Source organism: Macadamia integrifolia, chromosome 11 (genome assembly GCF_013358625.1).
Source record: "Macadamia integrifolia cultivar HAES 741 chromosome 11, SCU_Mint_v3, whole genome shotgun sequence".
In the NCBI taxonomy this organism is placed as follows: Eukaryota; Viridiplantae; Streptophyta; class Magnoliopsida; order Proteales; family Proteaceae; genus Macadamia; species Macadamia integrifolia.
The window spans coordinates 9845734-9858208 of record NC_056567.1 but is presented as its reverse complement, the minus strand read 5'-3'; positions in this window follow the sequence as shown (position 1 = coordinate 9858208).

The following is a 12475-nucleotide window of genomic DNA, read 5'->3' as shown; positions in this document are numbered from 1 at the left end:
ACGAAGGCAAGTAAAGGCCATCAAGAGTGACAAGCAATATTCCCGCACCACACCCTTTTTGATTAGCTGCTCTATCAAATAACAACTACCATTCATTAACTGTGTCTTCTTCCTCTATTGCTGTGATTTCTTCATCGGGAAAGGCATCGTCCAAGGATCTTTCGTCTTTTGTGGTGTGGGCAGCCAAATGATCAGCTATAGCCTGCCCCTTAATAGATTTCTGAGTAAATAAGTGATGTCAAACTCTGATAGCAAAAGTAACCACCGGTCCATCCTTCCTGTTAGGGCTGGTTTCCACAAAGAGGTACTTGATTGGATCCATTCTTAAGATCAAATGTACAGGATAAGCTACCATGTAATGTCGCATCCTTTTCGTTGCCCAAATCAATGCAGCACAAGTTCTTTCCAACGATGTGTACCGTGTCTCATACTCTAGGAACTTCTTGCTGAGGTAATATATGACATGCTCTGCCCCCTTTTTCGTCTCTTTTTGCGCTAGCAATGAGCCCATGGAATATTCTCCTATGGATAAGTACGACAGAAGTGGTTCTCCTTCTACCGGTGGTGTCAATACTGGTGGGTTCATGAGGTACCCTTTGATCTTGTCAAAAGCTTATTGACATTGCTCATTCTATTCTGTGGACCGATCCTTCTTTAGCAGCTTGAAAATTGGTTCACAAATTGTAGTCAATTGAGCTATGAATCAACTAATATACTAGATGTGACCAAAAAATCCTCGTATTTGCTTATTAGTCCGAGTTGGGGGCATCTCCTGAATTGCCTTGATCTTGATAGGGTTGACTTCAATACCTCTTTCACTCACCAAAAAACCTAACAAATTTCCTATTGTTGCCCTGAATACACACTTCTGAGGATTCAACTTTAGCTGATACTTCTTAATCCTTTCAAAGAATCGCCTTAGCATAGGAATATGCCCCTTTCGATCTTTTAACTTCACTATTATGTCATCCACATAGACTTCCACATCTTTGTTCATCATGTCATGCAATATAGCCGTAGCTGCTCACTGATAAGTTGCCCTGACAGTCTTTAGTCCAAAAAACATCACCTTATAAAAATAGGTTCCCCATGGAGTGGTGAAGGTTGTCTTCACACGATCCTCCAGGTGTATGCTTACTTGGTTGTATCCCGAGAATCCATCCATAAATGATAACAAGGCATGCTCTGCCATGTAATCAACCAATACATCAATGTGAGGTAATGGGAAATCATCTTTGGGCTTATTTTTTTAAGATCTCGGAAGTCTATGCACATTTGTACCTTGCCATCTTTCTTTGGTACTGGTACTAAATTAGCCAACCATTAGGGGTACTTCACCACTTATAGAAACCATGTATTCCATTGCTTCACAACTTCTTCTCTGATCTTCTCACTCCATTCTGGCCACATTCTTCCAAGCTTCTGCTTTATCGATTTTACCCCAGGGTAGGTTAACAATTAATGTTGCATGATATCGGGGGTCTACACTAGGCATATCCTCATACGACCAAGCAAAGACTTTGGCGAACTCCTTTAGAAGACCAATCATTTGTTCTGCTTCTTTATTGTCTAGGGTGGTACCAATTTTTATATCTTGAAGGCATTGGTCGATTCCTAGATTAATAACCCAGGTATTCTCACGGATGAGTTGGGATTTCTTTGGTTTTCAATGTTTTATTAAGTCTTGATATTTATTAAGTTCATCATCAGCAAAGGAGGCAAGTCATAATCAGAATCAGAAATTTCATTCATGAAAGATGGAGTAACAGACTTGACATACACGGATTCTGGGCTCTCCTCAAGAGGGGAGGCCGACACGAAATCATAAACAGAAGACTCAACAACTGACTCGACTACAAACTTGATGACTGACTTGATGCTTTTGTCAGTGGTATTTAGGTTGGTTGACTCGATAGCTTGAGTAAACTTCAAGTCTTCTCCAATGGTAGTCCAATTCAGGAGTGGTTCGATGGCTCGATGGATGAGGAGATGTGGCAAAGGGCCTTATTTTTCTTCTGAGAAATTAGCTGCTATTTCTTCAGTGGTACAATGGTTCTTCTGGATAGGTGTATGCTTCTTCACAAATACCAGTTGATCGACCTCGTGCTCTCGGAAGCTGAACTTTTTGAGGGGTGAAGAATGGTGGAGACTACTCAATCCTCTTTCTATAAAGTCCATCTTTTCCAGCCTATTGAGGGATGCCATCCTGTTGCCTTGGTCACATCTTTGACCACCTTCACGGACCTTCCCGTTGCAGTTGATTCTGGTACAATACATGCAAACCATCATTCTTTGTGCTCTTCTTTGCTTTGCATATGCACTTCTTCCTCTGAACGGATGAGGCTTGAGCTCATGTAACTCTCGGGCTCTTGGTTCTTATAGGAGAGGGCAAATGTAGCTTTTCAAATTGGTGGGAAGCTGTAAACTCCAAGTGAGCTTTATCTTCTTTTCCCATTCCTTTTCAGAAGGACTCGAGGACTTGGTGCCTCCTTTGAGCAGATCATTGTTGTAGGGTTATTAGAGGAAGGCCCATTCTCAATTAGTGCAATTTCCACTATCGTGGTGATGCAACTGTCTTGATCACTTTCCTTGACTACCATTTGTTGTTGCTCTACCTTATGAGTTACCTGGTTGAACTCATCTTGAAAGAATACTTCAAATCCGGGTTGCATCTTTGTGGTGGTTCATCAAACCATGGTTCAACATTTCTGCAAAAGGGAAAATCCTCTCCTTCCCTCACGAAGTACCCATTGAGAGTGGGGTAGTAAGAGGCGGATATTTTCCTAGTCATCCTTAGTATCTTCTGCCCTTTGCTGCCATTCTTGCTCCTTGGACTGGGGGTTTGAGGAATGTACCCAAGACCACTCCTTCCTTTGCTAACCATTGGACTAGGTAACTTTGAAATACCTTGATGATACTTTTCTAATCCCATCCCTGGAAAGTATTGCATGTTCCACATCATTTGATTCACCGAAGGGCTCCATATGGCTTCATAGTTAGCCAGAATCCTTTCATTTAGCAATTCCTTGGTGAGCATTGCACAAGTTTCCTTTATTTCAAAACCACTAAGTTGAACTTCCTGATCTTGTTCTTCTCCATTTTCAATGTTGGCTAATGTGTTCACCACTTCAGGATCTCTGGCTACAATAATCACCTTTCCTTCATGAATGAATTTCATTTTCTGATGGAGACTAGAGGACACTGCCTTTGCATGATGCAGCCAAGGCCTACCCAAAAGCATGTTAAAAGATGCCAGTATATCAATGACTTAGAAATCAATATCAAACTTCACCAAGCCCATCTTTACGGCGATGGCAAGGATGCCATGGATTTTCCTCTTGGTGTTGTCATATGCTCGTATGGTTTGGTTTGACGGCCTCATCTCTTCCAGATTGATGCCAATACTCTTTGCCGATTTTAAGGATAGAACATTCAAAGTGGACCCGTTGTCAATGAGAACCTGGGGAACCACCTTGTCAAGACATTCTACCGTGATGTGTAGAGCTCTATTATGCTAGGCTCCTTTGGGGAGTTCAAAGTCTGAGAACATCAAGACATTCTACGACTAGGGCCTTGCCCTTGTAGTCTCTTCCACTTCGAGTTTCCATCATATTGGTAGGTTTCTTTACAATGATCTCTGTAGGATAGCAATCTTCATCATCACTGTTTGTTATGGTAATTATCCCTCCCATGAGGTCATCTTCTTCCTCAAATTCCTCTTCACTACTTAGGGCAGGAGGTTGAGGTCTTCCACAAATGTCAAGGGCCCTGGCTCACACCTTCTTGACTGCATTGGAAAGCGGCGCAACTGTTGTATCTATCATTTCTGGAAGTGTGGAATGTCCCCCTGTTTTCTCACGGATTATCAACTGCTCGGTGGAGCATTGTTCAATGATGGCTACTTCACCTAACATTCAGTCAATTCCATCGACCTCGAGTTTTATCTCAACCAAATGCTCATAGATGCTACTCATGTGCTCTATTATAGGGTTTACTTTACCCTCAAAGGTGATCTCATAGCCTTCACTATCCTCCAAATCTGATGCCAGATCTTCCCCTTCCATGTGAATTGTGAGTGCTAGCTGAATAGCATCTGTGGGATCAATCATTGGGTCATCTTCACCAATTACATACACAGAATATCCTCCTGGATCCCTGGGTGATTAGTACCCTGATTCATCATCATCATCATTGTGCCAAGGCCCCTGGTAGTCATCCCAATCTGGGTACTCATAATCAACTTGAGAGCTAGAGTCATCTCCATCCTTCTCAGCTTCGCTCTCATCCTCATCATCGTCGTCATCATCATCTTCTTCACTGATTTCCCCCTCACTTGGCTCTTCATCAAATTCCTCTTAATCATCAAATCCTCTAGCATCCAAACACTCATAGTATTCAGAGCGTATAGATTGAAAGATTTCCATATGGATAAACTTGACATCACTAGCTCAAAGTTGGATCAGACCTGATTCATCATCCTTTGTGTCACTCCCTATGTGGATTAGGGAGGTGTACTCTTTAAATTCCTCCCCAATGGCCAATGCTACTACTGCTCTGAGAAGATCATCTGTAATCTCTTCAATCATCTTTGGATTATCCTCTGAAGATATAGCGGGCTGAATCATAGAAGTAGGATCATTATCTTGGTCTTCCCCTAAGACATTCACTGATCCTGTTGATGAGGTCATCTTTGGGGAGTCTGGTAGTGCAATCATATCCTTCCAATTGTACCTGTCCATCCATCATTCTTTTGGGTTGTACACAGATCTTAGGAATGGGATTGGTGTGAGGGTGATAAGGGATATGAGGCGGGGTGGTATGAAGGTGATGTGATAGAAGAAATGGGGTATTGTGAGGAAGATAGGGGGTGATAAGATGATGAGCTTCCTTCTCCTTGATGGTGTGGTGAAGGTTGATGATATGGTGGAGGTTGGTAATATGGTGAAGGTTGGAGGTATGGTGGAGGTTGGTAATATGGTGAAGGTTAGAGGTATGGTGGAGGTTGGTAATATAGTGAAGGTTGGAGGTATGGTGCGGTAGATTCTTCTGTTGATGAGGAAGGATGAATGGCAGATGTCTGATCTTTTGATAATTCTTCTGATGACCCTTCTCTTTTAGGAGCCTTCATGACCTTAGCCCTTTGAATCATGGCCCTCCTATAAGCATGGGCATTCATGTGATTCTTCCAAGCTCGGGACACAATGAATTGAGTGGGATCACTCTCTGTTGCTTCTTCATCTAGGTTGTTCACATGATCATAGAGCATGGGATGACAAAAGTGTTTATCCATCTGATATATGTGAACATCCCTTCGGAAGGAGTCACACTCCTTCTGACAAGCATACTTAATGAATCCACAGATGTGCCCTATCAATTCTGGAGGAAGGGATAACCTTTGCACAAGCTAGAACTTCTCTTGCCATTCAACATACCTCTCCTCTTGATATTTCTTGGCATCCCTAATAAAAAGGGTTGGATCATAGAACTTAGGATCCCAATTTTTCCAATCACCCATTGTTGCCAAAATGTTGATGGTTCCACGATCTGGGAGGGGATTGGTATTGACATTAGGAGATTGCTTGATCTTGACTTGAATAGTCCCGTTGTCTACCAAGTCCTGAATCGCATGTTGCAGACTCATGCATCTTTCAGTGTTGTGCCCCTTCTGAGTGTGGTAAGCACAATATTCATGATCTATATCCCAAGTTAGAGGAAGGTTGTTGATTACTCTTAGAGCCACTATCCCTAGCAATCATTGTTTCTTTAGATTTTCATACACTGCTGTCACGGGCATTCCCAAATCAGAAAATTGTCTTCTTGGACGAGGTGCCTTTTGGGAGGGTGCATCTGCTTGTATCACAAATGGTTATGTAGGGGTGATATGAGAGATTGACTATTGGACCGCACCTACCACATTAGTTTCAAAACCCTTTCCGCACCCAATCCTAGTATTCTTGCTTGCATCTTGAGAGGATCCTTGATACTGGGCCTCTCTCAAAATTCTATTTTCCACACGTGTGCCAGTGGCTATTAGGGCGTCAAAATTCTGTAGATGTTGGTAGTAAAGAACATCATAATAAGGATTTGATAAGTTCTCAATCAACATCTCTACTTGCTCTGCTTCCGAAGGCTGATCTACCATCTTAGTGGCCTTATCCCTAAACCTCATCAAGAAGGTGGTGAATCCTTCTCTAGGCTATTGTCTCAACGTCTCAAGCTCCTGACGTTTCACATCCACTTCGGTGTTGTATGAGTATTGCTTGGTGAAGGCTTTCACCATTATTGTCCAATTCTGGGTTTGGGAAGACTCCAACTGGGTGAGCCACCTTAGCACTAGTCCTGATAGGGTTAATATGAAGGCTTGCCCCATCTGGTTGTCCGCAAGTTGCCATGACTTGGCGATGCTAAGGAAGACCTTGAGATGAGCCTTTGGGTCCCTTGACCCATCAAATCTATCAGTTTACCATTTGAACTTTTTGGGGATTCTTGCCGTGGAGAAGAAATTCATGTCATCAGAATCCACTATTTGACTTTTCGAGCCTTTTCCCGCTCGAATCATATTCTCCAACTTCTCTAATTGCTCTCTAAGTTTCCTTTCTTTCTTCATCTCTGGAGGCTCCATTCGGACATGTGCGGTGAATTCCTCTTCCTCATCTTCAATCACTACCCTAGGAGGAGGGACCCTGGAATAGGTCCCTCATTGACCATTCAAACGGATAGGTGAATCTCCTCTCTGACCGGTTGGCCTGACTTGCTCTAGTTCGAATGAATCAACTTGGGAGGAATTCCCACGATGACCTATAGGACCTTCTTGATCCAACTCTCCTGTAGCTAGTGCTGGTTCAACCCTAGGATGGTTTTGGAGTGCATGCAGTATTTGAGCTATTCCTCTCTTGACCTCGGCCATTTTTGTTTGCAAGGTCTCTAGGGATGGATCCATAGTTGCTCGGGTGATTCAAGGTCATGTGGATCCATATGAACTAGGTTGTAATCACTTGGCGGTAGACAATCTTGGAGATACAATGGAGGTGACACTGGACTTAGGTGAGTCAATCGATTACCCTGACGTGTCTAAATGGACTGCAGAGAATACATAAGGTGTGGAATTATGCCTGAACCAAAAATTGCTTATTTTAGGATTCTTGAATTCCCAAACCCTTGTTCACTCATTCACTTGATTAACAATCAATGATCCATTCAAAGTTAGTTTGCTTGATGATAAGGAGTGATAGGGGTCGATGCCCTAGTCCACATTATGTCATAAGTAGGAGATTCATACAAATTACTTGACCGGAATACCCCTATTAAGACATTCTTCGTCGATAAAGTCATGCTTTCCTTAATCTTGCCCCACTAGGTGACCTTCCTCCTAGTTTCCTTGGGTCTTTTAAATAATTCAGCATTTTGCGGGACTTTGATAGAAGCCAGTCCGGATTATGTATGCCAAATCGTCCACATTTCATTTCTAAGAGGAATGACACCTTTGATCCGAAACCCACTATGACACCTTTTATCCGAAACCCACTTAGGAAAGCATTTCTTTATGACTAGAATGCATTATAAGAAAATTCCTTTTCAAGATCGCAAACAAATTCTACAGATTAGCTTGTGGCATTCCTAGCATTCTCCATCTATTTCCTAGATGATGCGAGTATGCAGTGGATGCAATAGGACCAACAAGGCTTCCTTGACAGGATCTATATACACAAGGTACGTGATCCTTTTGATATACCCATTGGTACGAGATCAAAGGGTGACTTCCTTGCCCATTACTTATGACTACACACGAGGTTAAGCAACTTGCCACGAGGTAGTGGAACCGTGAGTGATTGTGTGCAAAAGTGTAATGCGGGAATATCATTATCTGATCTCAGAATGTCCTAAAGTGCACGCACCTCCTGACATAATTATGAACATCCTCACCGTTTAAAAATACCCCACACCCTTGTATAGGAAGCTGCTACCATTGGCTCTCAGAGTACTCTCCATGACATGCACTGACCTCCCTGAGGGTGCGGGCATGACAGGGAGTCCCTCGCCAAATGATTTAACTTCGAGCATGATGCATGATGTATGATGCGGTTAGCGAGTACAAATAGAAACATAGGGTTAGCTAAACATGTTTTCAAACAAATGTGGTGGAAAATGTTCTTGCATTTAATGATAGTATCTAGTGTCAAAAGCTTGACATTTATCCCAGTGGAGTTGCCACTGTGAGGGTAGCGGGCCATAAAACATGCTCTCTCTTCCCTTTGGGGGGAAAAGGACTCGCATTAATTCTGTCCTCTCTCCTCTCTCTCTTTCATGAGGGAGGGGTGTGTCGTGTGTGCCTTGCGGGCCCCGCACCACTGTATCACCACTCGGAGATACATGGAGGCCTATTTTGCAAGAGTGTAAAGTTCATCATTCGAGATGGAGATTTGATGATGGTCCAATACAGGGATCGGGATCATGCAAAAGGGTTTAGAATCACCATCTAAGATTATGGGCCTAGGATCCAAGGTGGGCCCAATTCCTGAGAAAAGGGCCCAAAAGTTGGTCTAGTCCAGAGATTTAGGGTAAGTGTCAGGTTGTAGAATTGGGAAGGTGTTAGGCACCCAATCTACCCAGTTCAATCAATCTTCCTACTAGATGCTTAAGAACGAACATTTTCCATAATTATTCCTATTCCGCATGCATGGCTAAGTTATCACACATATATACATTGACTGAATTTAAATAACTATATACACTAAAAAAATGTCAATATAACGTCTACATTGTGCTAATTCTATTGAGAAATTATACCTGAGCTTGACCCCTGTTTCAGGACAAGAGGGGTGGACCCCCTGGTTGATGTTAGTACGAACTTTCTTATGGACTCTCCCGGCTTAGGGGAAGATGGTCTTGACCTCCAACTTCCTTTCTCGAGAGATGCTGACTATGATAATATTCGGATAGAGTTCTACTAGGAACTGTTACTTTTGGATTTTGGCTGAGGTGGCACTCTGGCAGAGCTTCTGCTAGGGATAGGCTATGGGAGGGCTAGGCTGAGGTGGCACTTGAACAAAGCTTCTGTTAGGGATAGGCTATAGGAGGGCTAAGCTGAGGTGGCACTCGGGCAGAGCTTCCGTTAGGGATAGGCTATGGGAGGGCTAGGTTGATGTGGCATTCGGGTAGAGCTTCCGCTAGGGATAGGCTATGGAAGGGCTAGACTGAGGTGGCACTCGGACAGAGCTTCCACTAGGGATAGGCTATGGGAGGGCTAGATTGAGGTGGTACTGGGACAGAGCTTCTACTAGGGATGGACTGAAACCTAAATGGTTGAAGAACTTCGAAGGCTCGAAGAACACTTCGAAGATTCGAGGGAATCTTATGAAGATCTCTCTGAAGACTTGAAGAACCTCAAAAGGGTGTGGGAGACTAAAGGGAAACTTTTCCTACATAAAAATCTCACTCAAAAAAGGCAAAGGATTAAAGAGTTCCGAAGGCCCGAAGATTTCTTCGAAGACTTGGAAAACCTCAAAGGGGGAGGGGAGGAGAGAGGGCAGAGCTTTGCTACCATGGGTTACTCCTAAAAGACTTGGGTTGTTGTGGTGTGTTGGTGTGTAAAATTAAAGGGAGGGGGTATTTATAAAATTTTTGGACTAATAGGGAGGAGAGAGAAAATTCGTTAACCAATGGTAGTAAAGAGTAATTTTTCTAAACCAATGGGGTGGAGGGTAATTTTCTATAGCCAATGGGGTGAAAGATAATTTTTTTGGACCAATAAGGTAAAAGATTCCTTTTTAGACCAATGGGAGGCTGCGGTGTAGGGTACGCTAGCAGGGCAGTGTAGGATACACAGGCGGGTGAAGAGGACATTCCTTCTCCAAATCGATCACCAAAAGAGGGATTTTGATCACCGATGGGAGTGTCGGAGGTTTCAGCAGGGGTGCGGGAGGTTCAATAGAGGTGTTGGAGCTCCTGTAGGGGCGGGGCGCTGGAGCTCTGGCATGGATGTTGGGGCTCAGGTATGGGTGTTGGGGCTTTGACATGGGTGCTGGGACTCCGACATGGGTGCTGGGACTCCGACATGGGTGCTGGAACTCAAACATGGGTGCTGGAACTCGGTCGAGTATGCACGGGGCTTGGTCAGGTACACGCAAGGTTTAACCAAGTGTACACGGGGCTTGGTTGGGTGCACGCGAGGCTTGGACGAGTGCATATGGGTGATCACATGGGAAGGGTTTGGGAACTTAAGGCAAGGTATGGGTGCTCGTATGGGCGGGGTTTAGGTACTCAAAGTGCAACTTCCAGGAGTGATTGCAGAAGATTCGATGGTTCAATTTTGACGTACCATATATCGTTGGAATCATAATTCTGAGTACTATGCATTTGTGTGGTCACTTTGATCAGATTCCTTCATATATGAAATGTCATAATTGGACCTTTTTTTTCTCTCACACAGATTTTTTTGGGAGTTTTGGGTGAGTACGGAATGCTCCTAGGAATAGTTACCTCAGTCAGTTATCATCTCTATTGATCGGAGGTGAAAGGTCGTGTCCAAGATCCGTATGTCATTATAGACGGGGGAGGGTGACAAAATTGGGTGTCTACAATGGGCACTCTGCCCAATGCCCAAGATCTTCAGGGACCCACCAATCCTCAACTGGAAACTCCACAGTGGGTCCTGGCTCTAGCCCTTCATCCGTATAACCTGCAAGATTATCTAAAAATGGTGCGCATGTGGGATGAGCTCACTAGCCTAGTAAGTGAAAAGAAAGACCAAGCAATCATTCACAATACAAATGTACCTATATGTATGCAACTTCATTTTATTATCTTAAACCACCTAAACATCACACCTAAGTTATAGGTCATGTGCTACTCGCAACCACAGTGTACGTATGCCCCGAGTACGAGCCACAAACCCCATCCCATGATACGCCCCTAGGGTTGCCAAATAAGGCCAGCCGTGGGTACCGTAAAAGTAAATGGGTTTTGCCTTGCATTAAAGTAAAATGGGTCTTGCCCTGCATTAAAGTAAAATGGGTCTTGCCCTACATTAAATTAAAAGCAGTATAATTGGCCCTCTTGTTGTATCACCAAAGTTGTCAACCCTCCTACTGATTGGTTGGGCGTACTTCTAACCTCTACCATTGGTACACAACCTCGGGCTTCCCCCCAGTGATATACCCAATACCTAAATCTTTGCTGAGAAGGGTCATAGTACGGGGATATGTCATTCCTAATCGTAAACTACTATATGAGATAGTACGACTGCATAGTGCCACCGCGTCCCATTCTATGGGCCACCAATGCATTTGTGTCCAAACTGACTCCGAAATTTAGTCTAGCAATGCATCATATTCAATAATTTAAAGTCATCCATCTTATATCTTGAAGTAGGAATAAGCATTTAACAATCAAAGATATCAGCATATCAAGTCATAAATGAATTTCATAAAGCACACATCAATGCGTGCAAATGGCATTCGAGGATGACTAGGCTACTCACAATAATGAAATGATGTCATAGCTAGTCTACCACAATAATGGAATGATGCAAAAAAATTTCAAAATAAAGTCAATGTCCTCTTCCCACTTACCTAATTGTGTACAATGATCACCCTTCATACAAGGAAGATCTGACATGCGATGACGGTAGTTTCTAGTGAAACCTATCATAAAAGAGGTCAAGTTTAGTATATCTCCACATTACGCTCATAACCAATGAGGTATGTTCATCCCAACATGTTTAAAATTATCAAAGGAGGTTGCCCAACAATTGGGCCCAATCGGAACCCGATGAGTCAGATGGGTAGGTCAACTAGCGGGTGAGGTACCCGTCGATCCTTGCCTGTCACTCGACACAGTGGCCCTGTAAGGGCCGACGGGCCAAGAATGATAGGCTAGGTGCCCAGCAGTCTTGCTCACCAATCTAGCCAACAACCCATCTAGGACAAGCGGGCTCCGGATTGGTGGGTCTGACCATTTCCAGGCACCCACCACTCAGAACCGAGACTTCGCTGTTCACTTCCATTCTTCATCCCACATTGGAAAACCACCACGAGTCGAATCGACCACATTTTCCATAAATCCAAGGTCATATATCATTATTCCAACATAGATTTATGATCGATTCAAAGTTCTAAGCTTGGGTTTTACCTCTTTGCTCAAAAACACTTCAAAAACCTCAAATCTTCTCTTTAGCTCAAGAGATCAACAAATGCTTTTCAGATCTTGAAATTTCTTCCTCTAAAACCTTCATAAACAACATGTAGGCCCTTTATTAAACCTTAGATTCACATTCTCAAGAGATATTAACAAGATCTAAAAGATTCCTACCCAAATTGAAGGGTTTCACTTAGGGTTTCTTGGGGGTTTAAGAAATATAGACTTTACTCACCTCAAATCGTAGATCTCGAGATGAGGATCACTAATCTGGCATCGAAATCGAAAGATTCAACCCTGGCATCACACAACAAGCATCTTCTTCCCCTTTTTCTTCCTC